Source organism: Balaenoptera borealis (assembly GCF_965194805.1).
Source record: "Balaenoptera borealis genome assembly, contig: HAP1_SCAFFOLD_1480, whole genome shotgun sequence".
NCBI classification, from domain to species: domain Eukaryota; kingdom Metazoa; phylum Chordata; class Mammalia; order Artiodactyla; family Balaenopteridae; genus Balaenoptera; species Balaenoptera borealis.
In genome coordinates this window covers 43,605-70,304 of record NW_028122747.1, presented here as the reverse complement: position 1 = coordinate 70,304, position 26,700 = coordinate 43,605, and the positions used below count along the sequence as shown (strand labels likewise).

The 26,700-nt window shown below is 45.6% G+C and overlaps 1 long non-coding RNA gene across 1 annotated transcript; it reads left to right on the top strand.

Moving 5' to 3' along the window:
• Positions 1 to 958: 958 nt before the first annotated feature.
• Positions 959 to 26,652, top strand: LOC309622080. Its single transcript, XR_014240479.1, has 3 exons — positions 959 to 1,537; positions 11,224 to 11,358; positions 24,852 to 26,652. It is a non-coding gene; the product is annotated as an uncharacterized lncRNA (long non-coding RNA).
• The last annotated feature ends 48 nt before the right edge of the window (positions 26,653 to 26,700 follow it).

Sequence of the window (26,700 nt, the reverse complement as noted above, 5' to 3'; positions counted from 1 at the left end):
TAACCAGTGATCAAACAGAGGCACAGGGAGTGAGAAACTTACTAGTCAGTAGCAGAGCTGGGGGTTAAGCTTAGGCAATGTGGCTCCAGATTTTTTGCCCCACCCCACCCTCTGCTACTTCTTGATTAAGTCTAGACATCTGTTTAACACACACTAATGATTGTCTCCATGTTTCAGGCCCTGTGCCAGATGCTGGGAATACAGCCCAACCCACTGGATCTCGGCATGGTCCATTGCACAGTGTCCTGCTATATTAGATGTCACATTATACATTTAGTCCAGTATTTACTGCTGGGGAAATTATGTCAGAAGATATTTGTATACTTGTATCTACAAGAACTATGTAATTTAAATGTTTCTCTTGTTGCTTTGGCCACCAGGAAGCTCAGATCCAAATCAGAGGAAATACGTTAGCGTTTGGGTTTAGTATTTCAGTTTTCTGAATTTTTCCTCCTGTCCCAGATTTTTTATTTTTCTTGCATAAATTCTATTGAAAAAGTGTCCTATATTATAAAACACCTTAAATTTTTTTAGAAGGAGGCTGCATGGAAATGAGAAAGTAAGGTCTTTACTGCATATTCTTAAACTCCTACTGGGAAAGTTAGACCTAGATAGCCCTCTTACACTCATTCCCATAGCACCCCACTTATAAAATCCCTTGAACAGTGGTTACTACTGTTCCCAATCCCTGGAGATAGCTAGAAGCTTCTAAAAGACCACATCCAGAGAGAGGAAAAAAAAGTTTCCTCAAATCATGGCCTCAACTTTGGTGCCAGATGCACATTTCTGGAGTAGGCGGCCAGTCAGACTCTCACCTGAGCAGTTAATAAAATCTATTGCCCCTTGATGGATTTTTTTCTGCAAGCTACAATTGATCTGTCGTCTTTGTGATTTGTGAGATGGCAGGGAAACACCAAACACCATCATGACTTGGGCCACACTGAAAAAAAAAAAGAAAGAAAAAGAAAAAAAAGAAAATCCACCGCCAAGTCTTTCCTGGCGTAGAAAGGGCTGGAACTGCTGGGGTCATTTTATTTGATTTATTGGAAATAAAGTGGATCTTATTAACATTTTAATAAAGAGAATCTTTTGCACTGGGCTGGAAGTGGCCGCCAGTACCCGGTGGAATTCCATTCTTTGGAAAAGTGGCATCAGCTGGCGTTGCCCAGCGTGATTTGTGGGGCTGGGCCCCAACAGTCCAAAAAAGCGAACGGGCCGCCTCCTCCGAGGGGCTCGCTCTGCGCGAGGTGCTCGCCCCGTCTCTGCCATGCAAAAACGAGAGAGCTTTATGAAGGAATCCGTCTTGTAAAGCCATTGGTCCTGGTCATCAGCCTCTACCCAATGCTTTCGTGATGCTGCCGCTGATCTATTTGGGAAGTTGGCTGGCTGGCGAGGCAGAGCCTCTCCTCAAAGCCTGGCTCCCACGGAAAATATGCTCAGTGCAGCCGCGTGCATGAATGAAAACGCCGCCAGGCGCTTCTAGTTGGGCAAAATGCAGCCGACAACTCCGCTCGTCCTGTGCGTTCTCCTGTCCCAGGTAGGGAAGAGAGGCTGCTGGGCGCACCCCGCGCCCCGTTTCTGCCTTCCGATTGCCTGGCGCGGGCTGGGCGAGGGGGTTTTCGGGGGGTCAGGGGACTCCGGGCGCGGCGGCGAAGACAGCTCGGGGCTCAGAAGGGAGGTCATACCCAGCCCCTGAGATCCTGGAGGGCGAGGGGGTGGGCCTGCTTTCCCACTCCGGGTTGTGTATGTATATGTTCGGGAGATGTGGAAAGAGCTCCGAGTCCTTCTTTTTTTTGCAAGCAGGGGCGACATTCTCGCCTACATCAAGTGTGGTAACTTTGATTCGCCTCCTCCGGAGGCTCACGCATCGGAGACTCAGCTGGAAGCGACTCCAAGGAGTCGTGGTTTCCCCCAACCCAGCGCCGATCGGGGAAGCGCAGCTCGGGTCGGGATTGCGGGCTGCCGGGCTGGAGAGGTCGGCCTGGCGTCGCCGACTTCCCGGGGCGCCCGGGCCCCCTCGCCCAGCCCGGCGGCGCGCTGGAAGGCGCCTCGGGCCAGCCGAACGCCGCAGCCCGGCTGCCGCTGTCGCTCAAAGGCGCCGGCCGCGCCCGCATCGGGGTCCCTTCCCTCCCTGACCTCGGGCCCGGAAGGGCCTGAGCGCGTCCCCTCGCCCAGGCCCCAGGCCCACTCCCCCCCGCCCCCGCCCCCGCCCCCGCGCCCCCTTTGTCTGGCCCACGGGAGCTCCGGCCCTGAGCCCTTAATGCCGCTTCTGCTGTGTTCCCGGGCGGGCGCAGAGCGCGGAGAAAAGTTCAAGCCTTGCCCACCAGGCTGCAGCTGCCTGTTAACCCTCAGGGCGCTGAGGCGAGAGGGAAGGGCCGGCGACCCGGGAGAGGGGGCGATGGAGACGTGGTCCTTAAGCAACCATCTCTGCATCTCGGAGATCTCAGGAAGTCTGTGGGCAGGAAAGCAGTACTCTCAGGAGGCCAGACTGGAGGTGCTGGCTGGCGGCCGGCTCAGCCCTGCTCGAGGGCCTGTGTTCTGAGAGCGCTGTTACCCAGTCCCCCCCGGCCTTCCTGGCAGCCTATGGGACTTGGCATGAGCTAGCAGGCTACAAGTGGGTGGCTGAGATCAAGGCAGGGCCAGGCAGAGAGGAGGGAAGGAGACAGGGAGTGCCTTGGGGTGCTGGAAATGGGTGTTGAGTTCCTGGCCAGGACTCCTGGATGCCAGGGGAAGAGGCACATGTGTGAGTGTGTGAGTGGGGTGAGAGGGAGGGTGAGGCAGCTCGAGTCCCAGGCAGGGGCTGGCTGGGAAGCAGAGATGCAGTGCCGCCTGCTAAGGGGAGACCACTGATGCGTCCACGTGGGGCTTAGACTTCGGAAATGGGTCAGTGTCCCAGGAAGCAGTAACCATGGTAATGACTCAGAGTTGGGTGTGAGGGTGGATGATGGTGCTTGGGGGCAGAGTAGGGTGCCTGGCTGCTGAGCCCCCTCCCAACTCCTGCCTTCTTTCTTCCCTGGATACACAGCCCCCATTCATCAGTGCCCAGTCATACTCTTCTTCTACTAGGGCTTTGGGCTGATTCTCTTGGGGTCCCTGTAGCTTTAAGTTCTGCCACAAATCCTATGCCTGTCTGTGAGCCAGTTTTCTAGACTTTGTGAACTCTATCCCGGAGGTAGTGTGTGTGTGTATGTGTATATATATCTATACATCTATATATAGATGTATAGATATATATATCCCAATTTAGCAGGGTGGTTCAGAGCATGCCTCTGATTCAGACAGATCCTCTCTGCCATATGCTAGTGGTACCACCTGGGCAACTCGCTTAACCTCTCTGAGCTTCCAGATTCTCTGTGGTGAAGTAATTTTATCACCTTCCTAGGACTGCTAGGCAGATTGGATTGCATTCAACAGCATGTCCTAGGTAATGCATTTAGCACAAGGCCTAGCACTCTGGGAGCTTGAGGTGTCTGGGAGCACTTACCACTGCCTTACCCAGGACTTTACAGTCCTTTTCTCCGTGGGCATGTTTTGACCTCAGTGTGGATTCCAGGGTTTGGCTGAAGTTTCGTCTTCCTTCGAGCAAATCAGACCACATGACAGCACCCAGCAATTCCCATGCACTAGGGGCTTACATAATGCCTTTTGCAAAGCAATTGGTGTGTCTCCTCCCCCAGGGCCTGACTGACACAGGTGGCTTCTGAAGGCTGTCAGCTCTCTCAGTTTCTTTAGGATGGGGGAGCAGAGGTTTTACGAAGAATTTAATTGCCCGCCCTAAGAGGCTTATTTCTCTCTTAGATTGTAATTCATAATCAGAGCAAATGTCCACATTAGGACAGCAATTGATATCCTGGTAGCAATAGCACCTTGCAGGGAAATCATTTTGGTGCAAATCAGTTAACCGGCAAGAGGTTCAAGTGCAGAGCTCTGTGTGCCGTAGCAAAAGGAGGGGAGAGTCTAGGAGCCTTTGAGTCAACAAGCGAAAACAAAACTTTCCTGAGGCAGAGAGAAAACAGAGGAAAGGGGAAAAACAATGTAATAAAGCCAATTAGTCACTCGGCCTTAGTGGTGTTCAGGCAAATATGTGTGTGTTTTTCTACCACAGTTGTAGTACTCTGGGTCTGGCTTTGGAAGCCATCAATCTCTGTAAGTTTATTGGCTAGGTTGCTGTTTTAGGCATTTTGGAAGGGGGAAGAGGAATTCTAAGCAACAATGGCTGGAAGCTGGCAAAGCTGAGGAGCAGTCACCTCTCTTCTCCCCTGGGGCATTTTGGGTAAGCCCTTACCAGAAGTGGCCTCTGGAATTTGGCTATGATAAATAATGAATGTGAAACAAATCAAGAGAGGACATGAGCTAGAAATTCCACTGTAAATATGATTCCCCCACCCCCAACCCAATTAGGGTATCACATCTAGGCAGGCAAAAGTTCTAACAATGAATGAGTAATCCCCCAAGAATGAGGATTTTAGGGAGTGGTTCAGGTTTGGAGAGCAGTCACTTGGGAGTGACTAAAGTTTCCACGGAATTCTGAGATGTTGATTTAAAATGGGGAGGTTTTTATTGGAGTCAGAATCTTGATTTTCAGGATTTTAAATGAGAATCAGTGTCTTCTAGTGCCCCTGCAACTTCATATATTGTATTTTAAGGGCAGTGTTTATTTGCAGAACCCTTTTGATGGGGAGGAAAGACTGTGAGAATTGCAGAGGGCATCTCTTGCTCTGAGATGGGTTCAACATGTGACAGCCTATAAGATTTCAAAAGCACTGGGGAAGCAGAGATATAAGTGGTGAAAGGAATTGCCAAGTGGTAGTGTTCATATGTCTGAACAACTTTTTTAGCAAGTCCCCAAAGAGATTGAATAAACTGTAAGGCTGAATATGTGATCTGGAATTTATGTAATACCACAGTCTATATTAAAAGCCCCAACAGTCATCTTAGCTAATATCTCCTGCTCTGCCTCCGTCCCTTCTTTTCTATCTTTAGCCCTTGGGCTTTCCATTAAATAAATCTATTTTTTTTCTAGAAATATCCTCTGTGTGTTACCGTGCCATTGCCCAACAAACCAATGTACCCAATAACTGCATTATCTAAAAGTACCAGCATTTGGATGTTTATGTTGAGTCTCAATCTGAAGTTCACTGTTGAGGTAAAAGTACAGCTGGGTTCTGGAGAATATCTTTCTTTCTTTACCTCCTTCCAAAAAGATAGTTGCTTGGGGAGTCCAGTTAATTTCTATCTGGTGGAAGCTAAGGAAAAGGCCAAACTATGGATTCAATTCGCATCTGAATGACAGTAGCCAACAGTATTACATATTTCTGTGTGTGTGTGTGTGTGTGTGTGTGTGTGTGTGTGTGTGTGTGTGTGTTTATGTGTGTGTGTTCATCTCTGTGTGTTTTGATCTTGTTTTAATACCTGTTGAAAATTTTCTCCAGAAGAGGGCTCCATCCACAGCATTACAAAATTCTAAATCTACAGCTCATATTTTAAAGAACTTCAGTGTAGAAGCTCCATCAAAACCAAACTATTCTCCTTATTTTCAGTTATTTTCTACAAGCTCCCCTAAAGAGAAGTCCTGTCATTTTGCACTGAGTATCTTTCCTCCTTTTTTTCCCTATTGTAGTTGCTTCTGTTCTATTTTATTCTTCAACTATGTATCCCCTCTGAGTATTAGAGCAGGGAACATTTCAAAGGTAGACAATGCAGTATGATATGTGAGGAAGTTCTGAAATTTCCTGGCATTTGACTTCGGTTGGGCCTGGTTTTACTCTTTAGGCAGCCAAACGGCAGGCACAGTTCTGCCTGTGAAAGGAGATAATCTTCCCCATTAGGTCACTACCCAGAAAAGCGAATCATTAGCCAGATGCACTCACCGTGCAACACCAGTTGAAAAGGAGAGGGAAATATCAGTCTGTCATCCAATTACAATAACCAGTTGGACAGAATCAATCGAGTGACCACTGGTTTTGGCATCGTTTCCACTTAGCTGTGGGCAAGGCACCCACACGCCTGGGAGAATCTGACCCTCCTGAAGGATGCTGCCAATACAATTCCCTGCAGCTTATCACCTCTGCAGCCGCCTGGGGACCCCAGGCCTGGCTCCCTCTATCTGAGCAGACTGTACAAATGATGACTGGCTGGACTGTAGGACCCCCTGCACCTTCACCAGATATGAAGTAGTGGCTTTATTCTGGAGTTAGGGTGGAAAGTGATTTCTTTCTCTACTGAGAGAAGCTTCTAAGGGTAGGCTAGGGAGGAGAAGAAATGACATTTCAAACTTGAAATGCCGTCTGAGCCAAGGCTCATGGAGATAATGGGTCGCCCTTTGGCATAGCAGGTTGAACCTCGAGAGATCTACTTGGTGGTGCTGAAGCCCATTCATCCCAATTCTGCAACTCTAGATTCCAGGGAGAAGTTGCAAAGTAGACGCCACAGGCCAAATGTAGCTCATGGATGTCTCTTGTTTGGCCCAAATGTTTTGAAAAGTAGGATATTGTACATTAAAAAACAAAACAAAACAAAACAAAACAGGTTTCTTGCATTTCTTAAAATGTCAGAAGGTTAGGCAGCCCTAGAGCCACATTCCTGCAAGGCCACTCTTCCCTGGAGCTGAGTCACTACTGCCCCCTTTAGGACATGCCTCTGTAGTTTGCCACAATCCCCTCCACTCCCTACTGTCCACCCAGCCCATTGTACTCATTTATTTTACCTACTTGCCCTTGTAGGCATTTCCATTGGGAACTTCTGGTTTTGCAAATTTTGAGCCTTGATCAAACTGATGTAGTCAGTTTTTCAGTGATAGGCTGTTTGGAAAGGAAGGGACTAGCCCCTTTTTGATTGCTCTGATTGAACCACATGGATGTGAACTTTGGAAGAACATGACCAAGGGGACTGCACCTCCTCCCTGAGAACATTATTACCATCAATGCCATTAGGTGACTAGGGCTACCCAGAGCAACACAACACCCAGGTCACTGTTTCATGTGGAATAGTTACACCCAGAGAAGTGACACACTGCAGTTTTCAGTCAGTCTGAGTGCTGGTACCAGGGTGTTGGTACACCTTAAACATTGTTCTACATCAGCAGCCAAGGGGCTCTGGGACCACTGGATAATATGTAGGCCCTAGTGCACTGTACGAAGTATTACAGCAAGGGCATCCCTGCCCTTGGAGTACAGTGACTCCCTGGGCATTGCCATTCCAACAGTGTTGCTCACGCACAGGATGCGTATCATCAGAACGTCACAACACCTTACTGTCCTTAGTCCTGCAGGGAACTCTGGGAGAACTGAGCTAACACTCCGAGCATTTATAACTTCAGGGTAATGTTAGCTTCGTAGCTTTGTTGTCTAGAGTGCTTTTATACACAGGACATTGTCACCTCTAGTGCCAACTGCAGTTTGTGTGATGTTTTTGTAACTGTTTTTAGCAGTTAACACCCACCACAGTCTACACGCAGTGCTAATGCTACAATTAATGTCCTCTGGCTCCATAAATACTAGACTAATCTGTCCACTCATCCCGTACCAGCAGGTAAGCCTCAGGTAACTATTGTTTTCAGTAGCTACAGACCCCAAAGATCAGCGTAAATATACCTACATACATATACAAAAAAAAAGTGATTGTTTTTCTTCTGTCAGTTGCCAGCAGAAGTCAAATTCCTGAAAATTAGCCTTAGCAATAGGCACGTTTTAACATGCCATGTCTCATTTCAAAGGCCCCAGTGAGTGTCACCCAATCTGCTACAGAAGCACAAAGCCCCTGTGTCTCCCAGCTGAGCGCAGGCTGGGCTGGGGTGGAGGGCAGCAGCTGCTCAGCTGAGAGCAGCCCTGCCACATGCCTGGGCAGGGCCAGGAAGTGAGCTCAGCCTCTGGAGGAGCCTGGGGACCCTGCAAGGAATGTGGCAGCCTCATTCCTGCCTTATGCGGCCTCTAGGCCAAAGTCTCTTTCCTCCAGGGTGGCAGGGAACTGCTTTTCCATGAGCTGCAGGAGATGGTGACTGCAAATGCCTGAAGCTCAAGCTATTGGGATAATCTCCCTGTCAAACAATGTGGGGTCTGCGGAGAGTTGCTGGACCCTGCCAGTAGAACCCATGGCTGACTCAGGCCACACAGGCCCCGCCTTCAACTGCTGTAAGCTGCGGGGCATCTGGGATCATCTAACTCAGGGGTTGCAAACTATGGCCCGTAGGCCAATTCCTGCCTGCAGCCTGTTTTTATAAATAGTTTTATTGGAACATAGCCATGCCCATTCATTTATATAATCGTCTATGGCTGTGCTTGTGCTATAACAACAGAGTTGACACCATATGGCCCACAAAGACTAAAATATTTACTATTTGGGCCTTTACAGAAAAATTTGCTGACTCCTGCTGTGGCTCAAAATTACAGCCAGAGAGACTGCAGAGAGCCTTGTCAAAGTGCAGAGAGACATTAGGGGTTTGTATTAGGAATTGTCCCTTCTATGCCCCAAGCACTCAAGCAACTTGACTTCAGGGAGATTCACCTGGGACCAAATGGATTCAATAAATACCTATTATATACATGTGGGACCTACTGTGTGCTCCAGGTACAGCTGCCAGTAAGGCTGATTCAGTCTCTCTTCTCTTGGGGCTCAGACCCCAAGAGATCCCCTGGCAGGGGAGATCAATGTCAATTAATAAATATTTCAAAACAGAGACAACTGCTAGATGGACGGAAACACAGTTGTGTGAGATCATGTCATTCTATATGGTTTGCTTGTCTGTGCCTTTTCTTTCTCCTCTACTAAAATATAGGCTCCGTTACAGCACGTGTTGTTGTCTGATTGAATCAGTTTTGTAGTCTCAGGGCCTAGAACAGAGCCTGGCATATAGTAGGCCCTCAGTAAACATGAATGAATGAATGAATGGATGAATGAATGAATATAAGAAAGGCATCAGATCCAGATGAAGGGTCTGGGAGGCTTCCCTGATAGCCTGCTGCTTGGGCCACAGTCTGGAGGAGCAGTGAGGCTTATGGACAAAGGAACACTAGGGTGTGGTGATGGGGGAAGCATTCCAGGCAGAAGGCCCGGCCTGGGGGAAGCCTGTGCAGGAGGAAACACCACACAACCCAGAGAGTGGTGTGAGGAACAGCTGGGGTTGCCAGAGCTGCTAGCACCTTGTCAGCCATCTCAAGGATTTTGGTGTTCGTCCTGGAGCAATGGGCAGTCATTGAAAGCAACATGGGGAGGGTATACTGTGACAAGGCCAGATTTCTATTTTGAAAAGGTAATTTGGCTGCAGTGTAGTTAGTGGATGGAGCTGGATATGAATGGAAGGGAGAAGCCAGTCTAGGCTTGAGATCATAGGAAGAGCAGGGACTCTTGTTGCTCTAGACTAGGGAGTGACAGTGCAGATGAGAGAAGTAGACACACCCTACTCAGAGCATCCTAGAGACATTTAGGGGAGAATTTGGCAGGGCTGGGTTTGAGATGGCAGGACAAGGGCTAGGGAGGTGTTAAAGATGCAAGCTTGAGTTCTGGCTCTTCCAGTTGGCAGAAAGCTGGAGCCAGTTGCCCAAACAAGGAACCATGTGTTTGACGTCATAAACAGGGCCTGAGGGCTCTTCCCATGGGGGTGTTAGCCAGGCTGCAGCATGCTCCTCACGCGAGGCGTCCAGGGCCCCAAGGTACGCTGATGTCCGCAGACCAATCCATGCTTGCATCTGGGATGGGCACCGTGGGGCCTGGCAGTGCCCTTGGCTAGAGTGACTGATGTGTAGCCTTTATAATTAACCAATCTCTGAGGATTTTCATGCAAAAGATATTTGAGAGAAACATTGCTAAGCCCTTTAATTGTTTCTTGAACATTCAATCAGCAGCACTAGAAATATTTCTTACATGAAGCAAATAATGATCTACTATTTTCAGCAATCACTTTGCGAATGCTAACAAAACTTCATTTCAGCATCCTAGATATAGCCTTGGTGATGTTTATGTTCCTAGGTATAGTAATCTTCTTCAGCTGGGTGCCAGGCAGTGGTATGCTGCTAAATGTTTAACAACTGCTTTCTCTCTAAAAAAAAAAAAAAAAAGCAGCACAGGTACGTTATCCTCAGAAGGTGAGGGATGTACAGTTGTCCACTTGCTAAGTATTTACTGAAGCATTTGGGGAGTTCATAGGTAAACAAGATGGACATGGACATGGAAACTGTTCTCGTGGTCTTGTGATCTACTGAGGGCAGCCAATAAGGAACAAGAAAGCAAATAGCTGAAATATACACATTTGGTAATTATTACGATAGGAAACAATAGGGGCTGAGATAGTATTGAAGGGGTGAGGCTGCTGTGCTCTCTCTCCTTTCCTTCCATCTTTCCTCCTACCCTCCCTCTGTTCCTCCCATATTTTCTTCTTTCTTCCCACAATTTTTGATATCTAGCAAGTGCCAAGCATTCTGCTAATTTGGGGATCCGGAGATGAGTACAACACGGTCCTGGTCCTCAATAGGAGAAGTGCTGGAGGTGAATCAGGGCCTCTGGTCTCCTGGGACCCAGAGGAGCTAGTGTCTTAGTTTATGAGGATCAGGGAGACTTCTGAGACTTTGAGAAGTGAATTTGAATTCTGACCCAGCCTTTTGCATGCTGTGTGACCTCTGATAAGTTACCTTTTTTCTCTCTTCTTCTGTTTCCTCCTGTGTCTAAAAAGGAGAGGCTACACCTCTCTACACCTGCCTAGCAGGTGAGTATTAAATAAGTGTATGCTTACGGCTTCATCACATGATTGCCAATGCTAGGAGCTTAAAGAATACTGGTTGCATTAACTTTTATACTCCATGCTGCAAAGTAGTTTATGGCTTGAAGGTACCATGGGGCCCTGGACTTGAGCATCTGACTAACTTAGAGGGGAAAAATACTTGTGTCCTTAAAATTGTACGGACATTAAAAAAATAAAGTTTGCTCCCCATAGAAGGATTTGCCAAATCTCATATTGGGAGCTCCCCAGTGATCATTCTCCTGGAGATTTTATGCTTCATAAAATTTTTTGATCTGGTGGGATGGTATCTTCTAGATGTATCTTCCCAGCAGCTGTTCCCAGGAGGCTTTATCAGGGCAGTATGTACGTGGGTATGCTTGCCAACACCATGAGCACTTATGATTATTATTATTATTTAAAATAAATCGAAATTACTGTAGTAAACTTATTGTATAATTTACTGCTAAGTGCCAGTTGAATATATTATCTCAAATTCTCACTGCAACCCTTAGGGACAACTATTCTTGTCTCCATTTTTATCTATGATGAAAAGAAGTTCAGAGTGGATGAGTCATCTGCCTAAGGCTACACAGCCACTAAGAACTGGGATCAGGGTTTGAACCCATGCATTTCTGATTTCTGGGCATGTGAGTTATCCTCCATATTTCCCTGGTATATAAAAAATTGCTCCCTTGTGCCCTCAAATGATGTAAGAATTCTCTTCCTTGACTATTTTGTTCTCTGGCTCTCTTGGAGTCAAAATAGCTGCCTGCGATGACCTCATTTTTGAACTCCTTGTCTCTAAAAGTAGGCGTGGGACCTGGACCTCCTCTCTGGGTTACTGGTTACAACCTTCAGAACTGGGTTAGCTCAGGGTTATTTTGTATACTTTATCGATGAGTCCTTGTGTTTGACCAGGGACTAACAAGCTACCCACACCACATGCTTCCCCCAGCGAGAACAGTCATCCCAGGGAGAACAGCCACGCAGAGGCCAGGACCCAGCCTGGGTGTGGCTCCTCTGCAGCTTCCAACGTGCAGGTAAATTCTCTGGCAGTTTCCTGCCTGCTGCTGAGCCCTGAAGCTGGACGGCATCCCTCCCTGGGAATGCCAAGGAACTCCATTGTCCAAGCCAGTGTCTCCTGAGTGCCACTGTCTACAATACTGTTTTCCCCAATCTATAGGAAAATGAGAAATACACAGCCTGTATCTATATCCAGACACTCAGATCTACAGTGGGTTGCAATTGGACTGAATCTAACCTGAAGTTTAGTTGTGTTTTACTAGATGAGGTTTCTTTTTTTCTTTTTAATTCAATTTAAGGATCTTTAGTCAGGGTAGCCACTAATTCAGTGAACATTGTTGAGTGCCTGTTATGTGCCTGGCACCATTTCATGTCCTGGAGACAGAGTAGGGAGCATTCACAGAGCCCCTGTGCTGGCAGATACACACACTCCCCCTTTGCCCCAGTCCTCACCACCCACACAGTGACCTTGCCTTTCTGCCTCTCTCAGGATGTACCTGTGCCCCAATCTATTCACTCCACATTTGATTAAGTCATTCATTTAACAAATATTTACCGACCAATGACCATATCTCAAGCAGGGTGCTTGACACTGGGTGAGAAGCAGTGATTAAGAAAGACAAGATTGCCTGCCCTCATGGAGTCTATGTTCTCATAAGGGAGAAAGAGAGTAAACAACAAAAATAAGTAAACATGATAATTTTGGAAAATGATAGTGCTCTGAAAAAAAGTTTTAAATGGGATAGGCAGTTGTTCTGAGCTTATCCACTACTCTCTTTGGGGATGGAATGTTCATTGTTCTGATGCAATGACCATTCTACTTTTTAGGGTTAAAATGTCTTATAATTTGTGAAATGAAGTTGGTTAATACATAGAGGGCATTTTTGTCCTTAGTGTTAAAGTGTTATTGGCAAACCTTTGCCATTCTCTATTTTTTGTTTTTCTTAAAATTTTGCTTTTGGGAATCCAAAACTATGGCAACCAATGACTTAAACCACAGGTAGGTAATCTTTTTCTGTAAAGGACTATCGAGTAAATATATGGTCTCTCTTGCAACTACTCAATGCTATCAATGTAGCATAAAAGTAACAACAGATAATATGTAAACAAATGGGCAGGGCTGTGTTCCAATAAAACTTTATTTACAAAAACAGGCAGAGCTGGATTTGGCCCTCAGGCTGTAGTTTGCTGATCCCTCATCTAAACCATTAGCCGCCTCACCAGTTGGTCAAATTGGAATAGGGCAGAGGCCAGGGATAGAGACCAGAACTTTTTCTTTGTTGTCTTGTCTTCATGAGAACTGTGGTACTTCTTTAGCACCACATATCACTGGGATTCTACGTTAACTTAGATCAAGGTAAAGATGCTGGTAGTCAACTATGGAATGTAATTCTTAGACCAGCTCTAAAAGATATAATAATTCAGCTTTTATATTAATTATCTGGACTACAATTCTTAAGGCTTACTCACCACCCAAAGGTATATTGGTGCTAAACCCTGTATCTTGGATTGAGTTCTCCCAAACGGTGATGGAGACAAAGGCTTGTACGCAGGGAGCTGATGTGAGAGATGATTCCAGTTCACAGACATGAGGACTGTAAAACAAGAAAGAAGGAAAGCCAATAAAAAGTGTATCTTTGAGCTGGTTATTGTCATGGGCAACGGAGGCTCACTGCTGCTGGGGGCCCTTGGAAGAACTGTGTAAAACTCGCTTCAGAATGGTCCCTCTGCAGGATAGGAGGCTGGAGTGTACATCTACCTATGCCCGCTTTCCATTGGTCAAGGGTGGCCTCTGGTGCCATTATTTCCTCTGTGATTCCCTGCTGAGCCTTTGTGACCCTGGGGGCAACCATGGTTTTAGAAAAGTTCTGAGCAGAAAAATGAAGAGGCATGACAGGTGCTTGGATGGGCAGTACACGCCCTGAGTAGAACATGAGTATATAAGGGATTCCAATTGCCACCATTATGTGTTACTGGAAACTTCCTCAGTAGAGTTAATGATAAAGGAAACAGTTGTGGTGGTTGTTTTTATAAACCCTCCAAATTCAGTTTAGCACCCACCTGCAAATATGCTCTTTCCCACTAGATGGTACCAGTATGCCAAAGCCCTGGAATGCTACCTTAGGCCCTCATTTTTGAGGAATACTTTCCCACTACTTTTGAACAATTTAGGAATAAACGAGTTGAGATTGGAGGAACAGACTATGGGTGTTTTGGGAACAAAAGATGGAAGAAAAGTGGAGGTTGTCTAAATAATTACCCTCATTCATTCGTTCACCAACACATCTTACTGACAACCTTCTAAGTGCTCACTCTCTTCTTGGCACTGGGAATACAGAAGTGAACAGTGTACACAAAGCCCCTGCCACAGTGAGCTTCCATACCGGTTGCGGGAGAGACAATAAAAAATGAATGGGGGGGCTTCCCTGGTGGCGCAGTGGTTGAGAATCTGCCTGCCAATGCAGGGGACACGGGTTCGAGCCCTGGTCTGGGAAGATCCCACATGCCGCGGAGCAACTAGGCCCGTGAGCCACAATTACTGAGCCTGCGCGTCTGGAGCCTGTGCTCCGCAACAAGAGAGGCCGCGATAGTGAGAGGCCCGTGCTCCGCGATGAAGAGTGGCCCCCGCTTGCCGCAACTGGAGAAAGCCCTCGCACAGAAACGAAGACCCAACACAGCCAAAAAATAAAATAAATAAATAAATAAACCCCCAAAAAAAGTTTAAAAAAAAAAAATGAATGGGTAGATACACGATGTCTATCAGGTGGTGCTGTGTGCTCTGGAGAATGACAAAGCAGGCAAAGGGATGGATGGGGGCAGGGAAGAGCGCAGCCCTTCTCATATCTTCCTGTCCTGTCTGCTGGTAGGGTGAGAGATTATTTCCATCTATTTCCTAAACCCAGTTCTGCCACTCACCAACCTCTTATGAGTATGTTTATGTGGTTTATTTTCAAAATGAGACTGTGAACTTGTAGAGGGCAGAAGCAGTGCTTTGCAAACGGGCGTTGACCAGCTGGAACCTACTTCAGCCTAACGCCCAACTCCACCAACTACTTGTTGGCTGATTTCATTTATCTGGAATCGTTGTGAATTATTGTTGTTGACACATAATAGAGTCACATTTTACTCAAGGGTTAGATTATAAAGTCAAGGTTTCAGGCAAACATAGAGTCATCATTAACCTTGAGATCTCTAAGTTGCCCATTAAATTGCAGTGTGTTTGGTTCTGTGTACGCAACCTTGTACTGTAATCAATATATAACAATGTATAATGCATGCAGTGATGTACAGTGCATAATAAGGAATATATGCAAGATATAATTTTATAGCATTTAATTGCAGTATTTAAATTGTTCTTTTTCCTTCTCTTTTTGGTGGAAGAGCTAGATTTCCATTAGTTAAATGTGCATATGATAAGACTTTGTGTTCGTTTAAACTGGTTTCCTAATCATGTAATCCCCACCAGGCTGTGCATAGGGGAGGGCAAGAGCTATGTTCTTTGTGCTCTATTCATCTTTGGGTTCCCACCACCAGTCGCATGCTTTGGGGCAGAGGAACAGCAGACTAGTAATATTAGTAGTAGTGGCCGTAATGGAGGCTGACATCTTAGTAGTGCTTACTATGAGCTGGGCCCTGTGTGAGTACTTTAGTTGTATTAATTAGTATATTCAAGCCTCCTAATGACTCTGTGGTATATCTAGTATGATTTTAATTCCATTTTACAGATGGAGGAATTCCAGGAGAACTTGATAAAGGTCACAGAGTTTTTTAGCTCTGGGGCTGAGATTCAAACTTGGGCAGTCCCAGACACAAAAGGCCACATGTTGTATGACTCCATGAAATGGAAAGAACTGCCCAGAATAGGCAGATCCATATAGACTAGAAGTAGATTAGTGGTTGCCTAGGGCTGGCTGGGGGAAGTAGGGAGTGGGGAGCGACTGTTAATGGGTATGGGGTTTCTTTTGGGGGTGATGGAAATGTTCTGGAACTAGATAGTGGTGATGGTTGCACAACTCTGTGAGTGTACTAAAGACCGCAGAATTGCATATTTTAACAGGGTAAACTTTATAGTATGTGTATTATGTCTCAATAAAGCTGTCGTTAAGTGGGAAAACAAGCCGACCTCGGGCAGTCCAACCTCTGGGTTCCTGCAAGTGCCACCCCTGAGCACACACAACCTATCCTACAGGCACTCACCACTTGCTAATGGCATCCTGCTTGTTTTACTTATGCTAACTTGACTATTCCTTAAAAGAGCCCTATTGTCTGCCCCATTTCAGAGATCAGAAAACTGAGGCAGAAGGATACCGAGAAACTTGGGGCTGGCAAGCGACCCAGGGAGTTCTGGGCCCAAATCATCCTTTGACTGCTACACTGGTTTTCACACATTTTACTAATTGAAAGCAATAGTGATTCAGGGTTGCAGGTAGCTTTAGCCCATTAGAAATAAAGCAATGGTTCCTTGCTTTTGTTTTGCTGATTTCCAAAGTGGATTAAGATCCATCTTTGTCTCATTGGTTAGTATGCCCATCTGGCTCACTTGTCTCTGGTGTAGGGTCCTGACAGTAAGACCCAGAAACTATAGGAGAAGGAGGTGTGTTAGAGTGGCTGACTTCAAAAAGTAATAAGCATATGTGGCTCAGGAAGAGAGAGGGAGAGAAGAGAGGGAGGGGAAAAGAGGGAAAAGCAGGAGAGAGGGAGAGGGAGAGAGGTAGGGAGAGGAGAGAAAGTGGGAGAAGGAGTGAAAGAGGGTGAGGGAAAGAACTGAATTGACATGCTGTCGTTGTACTCCAGTTGATCCCCAATTGCTGAAAGGATTTACCCAAATTAACAAGAATGTTTGGCACCCCTTGGCTGGTTCAGTTAAAGATTTCCAACGCTGGTAAAGAGAAGGCAATCTAAGGTCTAAGGCACTCATCATAGTCTGAATCAACGACCTGCTCCCCATCCCAAGCACACTCCCCCATCAGCACCTGCCACCTATCCAAGACCTTCTTTGATTCCCAGGCTCCCTAAACATGTATGTTACTCCTCTCTGCCCTTAACCTTGGGTTGCTGATTTGTATTTCTCTTTCACGTTTAATATTCAGAGTGACAAAGCCCTTAGTCATGCGCAGTGCAACAGGGAAGGGCAGCAGGGCTCGCCCCCTGACCAGCCCAGGATGCCTGTTTGTGGTCCTGGGAAGCGAGGATTTATAAAGGCACAGCTAAGAGACTGTAAATACCTTCCTGAGTCTCCAGTCTAGAGGAAAAGCCACAGTTTGGACTGGAACAGGAGCTGGGGATTGAAAGGCCTCTGGCTGAGACCTGGTCACCCACACGGCCGGCTCCCAGGTGACAGGGATTCTGCTGGGCTCCCTGTGATTCTTAAAGCCTTCCCCGGTGACAGCAGGGGATCATACAAAGCCACATGAGTGTCTGATTCAGCCCTCCCTCATCATTTCTCCAGTGCACTGTTTTGCAAAGTGTATTGTGAAGACATACTGGTTCCGTGGGTGGTTAATAAGGGTTCTGGAAAACATAGGTTTGCATGTGCTAATATTTTGGGAAACTCTGAAGTTGCACAGAGAAGTGAACCAGGTTGTGTTTTGTTTTTCATGACTGAACATCCTTGAGACTTTAACGTGCATTTGAGTTTCAAAAAGATGCTCCCCAAGGCTGCATTACCAGTGCTCTCCCCAAACTCCCAGGGGTAAGGGTATTCTTACATAGAGGACATCATGAGATAGGGATTCACAGGACTTGGGTGGGAAAACAAGCTGTGTGGACTCTGGGGTCTCAGAACTTGGGGCTTGACCTATAGGACCAGCAGTGTCAGCAACACCTGGGAGCTTTCAGAAATGCAAATTCTCTACCCAGGACCTACTGAGTCAGAGCTTCTGGGGGTGGACCTAGCAATCTGTGTCTTCACATGCCTGCCCTCCGGGGGATTTCGATGCTCTCTGAGGTTTGCGAAGCTGCTGGTCCAGTGGGCTAGTGGGGAGAGAACTACCTGGTGTTCTTCTGGGTGAAGGAGGGAGACACAAAGCCAGGCTAGGAACGTGGCTCCCCCACAGAAAGCAGAGATTACAAAATGAAGATCACCAAGACACAGGAGTAGGAGCTAAAAGTTCTGCTTGGTCCCATTATGGCCATGGGTGTTTACTTCTGTGAGGCCCTGAGCTGTGTTTGCAGGATGCCTTTAGGTGAAAATTTCTGTCCACACAGGCAGACCAGAAGACTAGGGTGAGGACAGAGAGACAGTCTGTGTAGGGGAGGCAAAACCATACCTCTACCCATGTTAGGTTTTTAGCTGGGGCTCTTTAAGAAAAAGACAGATTAACAAGAGAAAAACCAACAATTTGTTAACACATATAACTCATGTATACATGAGAGATACCCAGGGGAAAATGAGTAACTCTCAGAGGTGGCTTAGAACTCCGGTTTAAATACTCTCTTAAACTAAAGAGAAAGAACAGTATGTGGGAGGCCAGTTATGGGGAGGTAACCAGGAAAAGCAGGGTAAACAAGAGTAAGATAGGTTATGCAGATTTAAGTCTGCCTTCTCCATTGATAAGGATCCAAAGATGTCTCCGGTGATTAACTTTTGTCCTTCCAGGTAGAGAGGGGAAGAAGGACTCCTTTGTAAAGTTTTGTCCTGCTTTAAGGCAAATAGCCGGACGGCAGTAAGCTTTTCTTGTAGCCACTTCTTCTCAATTGCCTTTAGCTCAAAATAATCCTTATGCCAAACTGGTATATTTTGGGGTCGTATATTCTGCTACCCTTCATTTGATTTGGCAGACACCTCCTTTGATTTTATATGTATGTGTGTAATGTGTGTATGTGTATATATATGTATACATATATGTGTCTATATATCTACACACATACATATATAACACAATACATAATATATATACACATGTATATACAGATGTATATACATACATAGCACATATACACAGAATGTATATATGCATATACAACATACATAAGTATACATATACACAGGTACACACATGTACATGATGTGTATATATATCCACATAAATACATATAAATTTAAATATATTACATAAATATATATATTACACCTATTAAGCACTAGTCACTATTGGTACCTACTAAATTCTAGGCCCTCTAAGGTGAACCAGACAGACACAGATGCTGCAGATGCTAATCTTGAGGAGATTCGAGACATGAGGGAAGAATAATAAAAAGACAATGACACTTCTGGGTCTATGAGAAGAGCTCAAGGCCAGCTAGGTCTACAGCCATTGGGTTTTGAAACCCACCCAGAATAATTCTTTGTGTGCCCTTGTGAATCTTTGCTGACCCTTCTGATACCTGCCCATGATTCTTACTTGAGAAGTTCAGTCTACACCAGTGGTTCTCGGCCAGGGGCAGTTGTGCCCACCAAAGATCACGTGGTGATGTCGGGAGACATGTTTGGTTGTTGCAACTGGTGGAGGGGATACTATTGGCATCTAGTGGATAGAAGGCAGGGATGTTGTTCAGTATTCTACAGTGCACAGGACAGCCTTCTACCATAAAGAATTACCCTGACACAACTGTCAATAGCGTGAGGTGAGAAGACCTGGTTTAAATGCAGAGCTTTATACCCCCCCAGCACACACAGGGAATTTTTATCTCTACCCCATCTCATTATTACTAGAAAGTCAGAATCGAAACTTGGGTCTGTGAAAAAATAACTGGAAGCAAGCCCCAAACGTGTATAGTTTTTCAAAAGGTAAAACCATGACTTTCAGGTAAATATGACCGTTAATTCATTAGATTATGAGGAAACCAGTAAGATCTGATGGTAGTTTCAAAGGGTATTTAATAAGCTAGGGTATTTATGAGCAATTTAACAAAGAAATATTAGGAAGAGATTGTTCAGTTAGAAAAAGAACTAGTTAATGTGCAATATGCCTAAATTGTTGGGATTATCTGTTATGTTAGACAGAAATTATTTGCATCTCCACTTGGACAAAATCGACAAGTAACTGGCGACTTCTCTAAGTCTAGAGGCCTCAATCAAGAGCAAGCAGTGAGATGAGCTAAGAACGTGCTCCTAGACATCTTCCCATGGCCTTTGTCCCTGAATGATGTTCAAAGGATTGCCATCAATCATTTTGGTCTAGTTTACAAGCTTTGGATAATTTTTTCTTATGCCTCAAGCACATGACATTTAATTTACTAGTAAAGAAATGGTCTGTGAAACGTGGGGCAAAGAAATGGAGGTTGGTTGAGGGCTAGAAAGTGCTGGGAGGAAAGGTTATAGAAGGTCAAAGTGACAGTATTGCATAGATGCCATCCATTACCTGCCTGTGATGAAGTGTGCTCTGTGCTAGATGCTTTCTTTCAACCCTCTTAGGTAGGTCTTACTATCGTCCCCATCTACAGATGAGGAAAGCGAGTCAGAGGGAGAGTCAGGAGTGTCAGTAGTGGACTTGGACAGAGTAAGAAGAAAATGGTATGTGATCAAGACCATAGCGGGAGAAATAGGATTTAGCCAGAGAAGGAAGGGAGGGTGTTATGAGCTGGAGGGAAGCCTAGTCCCAATTTGAGGTAGAAATACTCATAGCATGTTCAGAGGGCAGTGAGGAGGCCATTCTGGGTGACAGTGAATATGTGAAATTAGATCAGTGCTACATGAATGACAGCTATTAGTAGTACCAGTGTTATTTTAGCCAAAGAATCCTACTATCATTATAAGGCAGTGCCTGGCAGTACACTATGTGCGTTAAGAGCTCAGGCCTTGGGGGGAAGGTGGAAGTACAGTTTGAATCCCAGCTCTGTCACTGCAGGGCTGTGTGGCCATGGACAAGTTGCTTAACCTCTCTGTGCCTCACTTGCCAGATCTATGAAATGAGGGCAGTGATATCTACCTGATATGACTGGGATGGGAATTCAAGACAAACATGTAAAATCTTGGTCTAACAAGCAATGAGACTTTGGAAAATGGAAGTTGGTTCTTTGAGGAGGTGAATGGATAGGATTTAGCATGGTTTTTAGTCATTTGCCTGTAAGTGTCACAGTCTCAGTCTGAGTTCCCTCAAAAACAGATTCTGGGGCTTCCCTGCTGGTGCAGTGGTTGAGAATCTGCCTGCCAATGCAGGGGACACGGGTTCGAGCCCTGGTCCGGGAAGGTCCCACATGCCGCGGAGCAGCTAAGCCCGTGCACCACAACTACTGAGCCTGCGCTCTAGAGCCTGTGAGCACAACTACTGAGCCCACGTGCCGCAACTACTGAAGCCTGAGCACCTAGAGCCCGTGCTCCGCAACGAGGGAAGCCTTGGCAATGAGAAGCCCGCGCACCGCAACGAAGAGTAGCCCCCACTCACTGCAACTAGAGAAAGCCCGCACACAGCAACAAAGACCCAACGCAGCCAAAAATAAGTAAATTAAAAAAAAAAAAAAGCAGATTCTGAGAGGAGAATGTGAGTGCAGTTAATTTCATTTGGAAGGTGAGCCAGGGAAAACTCTAGCGGGGTGGGGAAACAAAGCAAGGAAGGGAGGGCTGCCACATAAAGGGTCTTTGATTCAGCCAGTTGCTACTGCAGGTACCTGGGGACCTTTGGGAGCCAGTGTGGAATACCTCAGAGTTATCACACCTGAGGGGCATGGGAGCTTCAGTCTTTATGCCACAGATTTGGGTGGGCATTGTTTTGGAACTGCCCCAGGTGCCGTTGATTTTGAGCACTATCAGACTGCTGAGTATGAAGTCTGGTCCCGGAGGAAGCCCTTGGTAAAGAGGTGTAGATTCTTGCAGTGGAAGTTGGGTCCACTAACGAAAGGCCAGAAGGGGATGTGGGCTTGGCAGTGGGAAGCCATCAGCGTCTGCAGTAGTCAGTATCACAAGGCCTAAAAACAGTAAAGCCCTTTGGGCCAGTAATCCACATCTGAGAAGTTAAAGAAACAGAGCTAAATACAGAAAAAGATGTACAGAAATACTTCTCTGCATTATTTGTGATAGCACAAATTGGAAATAATAACAATAGCCAACATTTATTGAGTGTTTGCCGTGTGCCTGGCTCTCCTAAGTGCTTGACAAATAAGCTAAATTTCTAGCAGATGGAAACTCGTTAAATGACTCAATGGAATATTACATAGGCATTAAAGAGGAAGGTTATGAAGACAATGATGACATGAAAAAATCATATAAGCGAGAAATGAATACTGAATAGGAGAATATGTGTGGAGTAGGATTCTTACTAAGCAAAAAAAGTTTCTATGTATGAAAAAAGGGGGATGGAGTCTGAAAGGATATTTTTCAAAATGCTAACTGCAGTTTTGTTCATGTGATGGGTTCCTGAGTGATTTTTTTCCCCTCTACAAATCTCCGTTGATATGTATATATTACATTTATAATGAAAAATATAATAAACTTGAAAAGTGAAAGAAGAAAAAATTGAAGAAAAATAAGTAGTGGAGATTCAGTGGTGGTTTTGAAGAAGGGAATAACATAATGGAAAATAATATTTCAGAAAAATTAATCTGGGGGCGGTGTGAAAGACGGACTGGGTCCAGAAAAACCGAAGGCAAGAAATCCAGCTTGTGAGCTAATAAAGGTCAAAAGAAGTGTGGAAAAGAAAGGACTGGTTTTAGAGGCTTGGTGGTGAATGGGCTGACGGGGAAGAAAGAAAAAAAAAAATGCCAGAAATGATCTCAAGAGTTTAAGGTTGATTGAGTGAGAGAAAATTAGCAATGAGACAATAAATATGTGTTGAGCACCTCTGTGAGCCAGGTTTCCTTGCATCTGCTGTCTCAGTTAAACCTAACAACAATCCTATAAGCTATGTTTTTAATATTTCTGTTTTATTGGTGAGGTAATAGAAGATCAGAGAAGTAAAATGACTTGTCCAAGTTTACGGTGAATCTGAGCTCAGATAATTGTTAAATGAACTGGATAGATGGACGGATGGATGGATGGGTGGATGGGTAGATGGATGGATGGATGGATGATGGATGAATGGATTGGTAACCATGTAAGGGGGAAGAAATATAGGGTATTATAGTGTCAAAGCAGGAAAGAGGGAATTTCAAGGAGGAACTTGCAGATACCTTAGAAGATAAAGAAAGAAGGGCTGGGGAAATTGCTAGATTCTGCAGGAAGAAGGAGTGGCCACTGGTTCTCTGCTTTGAAAAGGCCACTGTAGTCAAGTAACGGGAAGTCGGCTTAGCTGCATGGGGGACCAGGACGTTGTGGGGGACCCTATGAAATTACTGGTCAGACCACGTACAAGCTTAAAAACAGGCACACGTCTAAGGAGTAGATGCAACATTAGAAAGGAGGAGGGACGTAAGAGAGCAAAGGGAAGGAGAGGGGAAGTGAAGGAGAAAAGGAAAAAGGAAAAGCAATTACTGGTTAAGAATGAGGGCACCAGACCGCCTGGGCTTGACTCTCAGCTCCCACTGCCCTGTGACCTTGAGCAAGTCCCATACATAACTCTCTTTGTCCCAGCTTCCTTATCTGTCAAATGGGGAGAATAGTGATAACTCCATCCCATGGGCTTCTTAGGAGGACGAACTGAATCACGTAACATGCTTAGCACAGTGCCTGGTACAATATAAATCCAAACTGGGCAGGGATCTCGGTGTCTTTTTTTTTTTCTTCCCAGCCATGCTGTGTGGCATGTGGGATCTTAGTTACCGGACCAGGGATTGAACCCGTGCCCCCTGCAGTGGAAGCGCAGAGTCTTAACCACTGGACCGCCAGGGAAGTCCAGGGATCTTGGTGTCTTAATCATCACAATAAATGCCATTTCTTGGGAAACAGTCCCAAGCTATAGATCAAGAAACTGAGGCTCAGTCACTGAATGTGCCCCAAGAACGTACGTCTGGAAACCCAACATCACACTGTTGGGGACACAAGTGGTCAGCTCTCCCATCCTTCAGAAGAAAATAGATTTTGCATAACACCCTATGCGTAGTTTTATTAGATGGAAATTAACCTTACGCAGTTTGCAAGAAATGAGACGTATTAGGTTTCTTTTTTTTTTTTTTTCTTTTTGACCAAAGAGTTAATAAACAGAGGCTGCTCATTAAAGCAAAGTTGGAAGGAGTTTTGAAGGCACTGGAGAATAGCTGAGGGAGCAAAGTAATGAAGCACTAGGAAGATTCGGAGGGGGCGGATGAAGACCCGTCAGACCCCAGCAAGCATCATGAACTCAGCGCCCTTTCTCCATTCCGGAAAGTTTTATGCTGTTATAATTGATGCTTGGATAGGTCTGTGCACTGCAGACTCGGCATGAGAAATCCTAAAAGCCTTATTAACCCAGCCACTTAGACTTTCTGAGTGTAACCCCTACCCTGGCTATTTTGGTTCAGGATTAACTGAGACCCCAAATGTTCTGCTGTTGGGATGAAGAGGTTCAATTTAACACCGTTCTCTGGGCAGTCTCCTTCTAAATCCCCCTGCCTCTCTAGCGCTGGCTGCCGGCAAGCTGCATCGTGCTCTGCCTGCTCACTCCTGCCCTTTGAGATCATGGAACCTGCCAAGGAAGCATTCTCCCCGAGGCTGAGCCACCAGAGAAATTGCACACCCAAGATTGATTTTGCACAGTGTAAAAATCAATCTGCACACTGCGTAGTAGAGTCTGCAAGAGAACCAGTTCAGGCTGGTTGGAGCCCCAGTGGGGCAGGGCAGCAAGCAGTTTAAGTCGAAAAGTTAAAAAAGTAAACAGAAAAAACAGGTGAAATTGAGGGGTGTGTTTTGCCAGGCTGGAATGGGCTTTTCTCTTTCTGTGTTAAGGAGCCTTATCTGGTGCCGCTGGTCTCTACCTGGTGCATGGTTTTTGTGGGGAGGGGGGAGTTGGAGAGAGACCCCCCATTAGACACATTCCCCTGCTGGCAGGTGGGGCCCCAGGGAGATACTGTTAGCTTGACACTGTCTCTCCAAGGACAGAACTTTAATTTGCTTCGGTGGTAAGGCTAAGAACAACCATCATCATTTGTGCTCGAATAATTAATTATTATTTAATTAAATGACACCATAATAATTACTTAAGTTAAAAAATAACATTTATGGAGCATCATCTATGTGTCAGGCACTCAGCTAAGTATTTATTACATACAGGGTGTCTGATTCAAGTCTCTGAATGTGGGAGTTACTGTGATCCCTCTCATTTTGTAGCTAAGGACGTCACCTTTTGCTGGGCTTGCTCACACACAACCTCTTCCTTGATCTCCACTCAACCCTCAGGAGGCTGCAGATGATGTTTTTCAGTTAAGGAACCTGAGCCTCAGGGACCTGTCTTCTTCAGCAAATAATTGGCAGAATCAGGATTTGAATCTGGATCTCCTGACTCTTTATTGTTGCAACTGTATTGGGAGAGAGAGGTGGTGTGTATTCATTAAATTCCTTCTGTTAAGACTGGAGAAAAGAGTTTATTGTGCTTTGTTTCGATCCTCAGTCAGGAGGGTGTTGCTTTCCCACTTTACAGATGAGAAGGCTGAGGCTCAGAGAGGGGAAGCCATTGGAAGAAAACCACTCAGGTAGTTGTAGGGAGTAGATCTGGGCCTTATAGCTTCCCATTCTGCCCTGCGGGTTTTCCCTGTTATCCCCACCTCTCCACGGCAGTGCCTTCGATAGCAGAAACAACACCATGTGATTTCCCAGCAGGTTCAGTGAGAGTGTGATTCTTGACTTGGACCTTAGGATTTAGGATGGATCATGGGTATTGACAATTGAATAGGCTGCTAGAAATGTGATCCTGGCCTGGAAGGAAGATCAGACATGACTGAGACTTTAGGAAGGACCAGATCTGTCCAATCAGAAGGAATTTGGGGCCTTTCATCTTCTTGGAGGCTATAAGTTCCAATTTGCACTTTGAAAGCCACAACTTGCTGGGCCAACCTATTGTTGCTGCCCTCTTCTTGCCAGTCACAGTCATCAAAGCAAAGTTCTCCGAACATGCTAATGTCACAGCACTTTCTGGGGAGACCATTGTACTGAGCAAGGCTCGGGTTCTGGGGAGGAGGGATTACATTGTAGAGTTGGCTCTCCATTTCCCTGGAGTCTTGTGCTTTGGAAAAGCATTATTTGTTTTTCATTCCTGACAGTCACTGGTGACACCTCCAGGCTCTGAAAGGTTACAGGAAAATAAAAGGCTTCTGGCAGTTTCCAGCAGGTTCTCTTTCTCACCTGGGCTAGGATTGTGCATGTGCTTTTCATTCGTGACAAGATGAGGAGAGCTTGGTTAAATAAGGATCCGCTGCTCTTTATTCATCCACTTTTCTGATTATATGGCATCAGAAAACCATTCATCTGGTTTGAAGATAGACAGGTGGTTGCCGTCACTACACTGCGGGCTTTTGAAGCTTGCTCTGTGATGTGATTACAGCACATACTTAGCTTGTGCTCCAGGGGGTAAGGTTGACCTTTGATCCTACTCCTCATTTAAAAATCACAGATCTTGGGAAATGAACCAATCTAGGAAGATGCTGGATGCTGCATTTGCTGCTGAGGTTGGCTGTCAAACCAATTTAACTGGCCTGCTTTACCTAGAATTCTGGTTTTTCTGATTAAAACAGATGACCTTTAAAGCCTTTTTTTCCTCTGACAATCTCTAGAGGACATCTGGTCTTTTGTGAGTTTCAGTGGGAACCCAGAATCATGCCGCTACTGTAGGTTCCAAATGAGGAAGATGCACAAAGCATCGATTGGAAGAAATTCAAGACCATTATCCAAACAGAGTGCATGTTATTTACCTTTCTCTCTCATTCATTCATTCGGTCAACATTTATAGAGAACCTATCATGTGCCAGTTCTGTGACAGGAGCAGCAATAAGGAGGTAACAGAATCGTAGTCCCTGACCGCGGGATCTTATGATTCAGAAGCTGAAACAGAACAGTCAGCATTGTCAAGACAGGATGAAAGGGACTGGGAATTCATCTGCTTGGAAAACTGTTTGGTTTTGGCTTTGATAGATACCACCAGACAGTTTTCCAGCGTGGTTGTAAAGAAGGCGGGAGGGGGGCT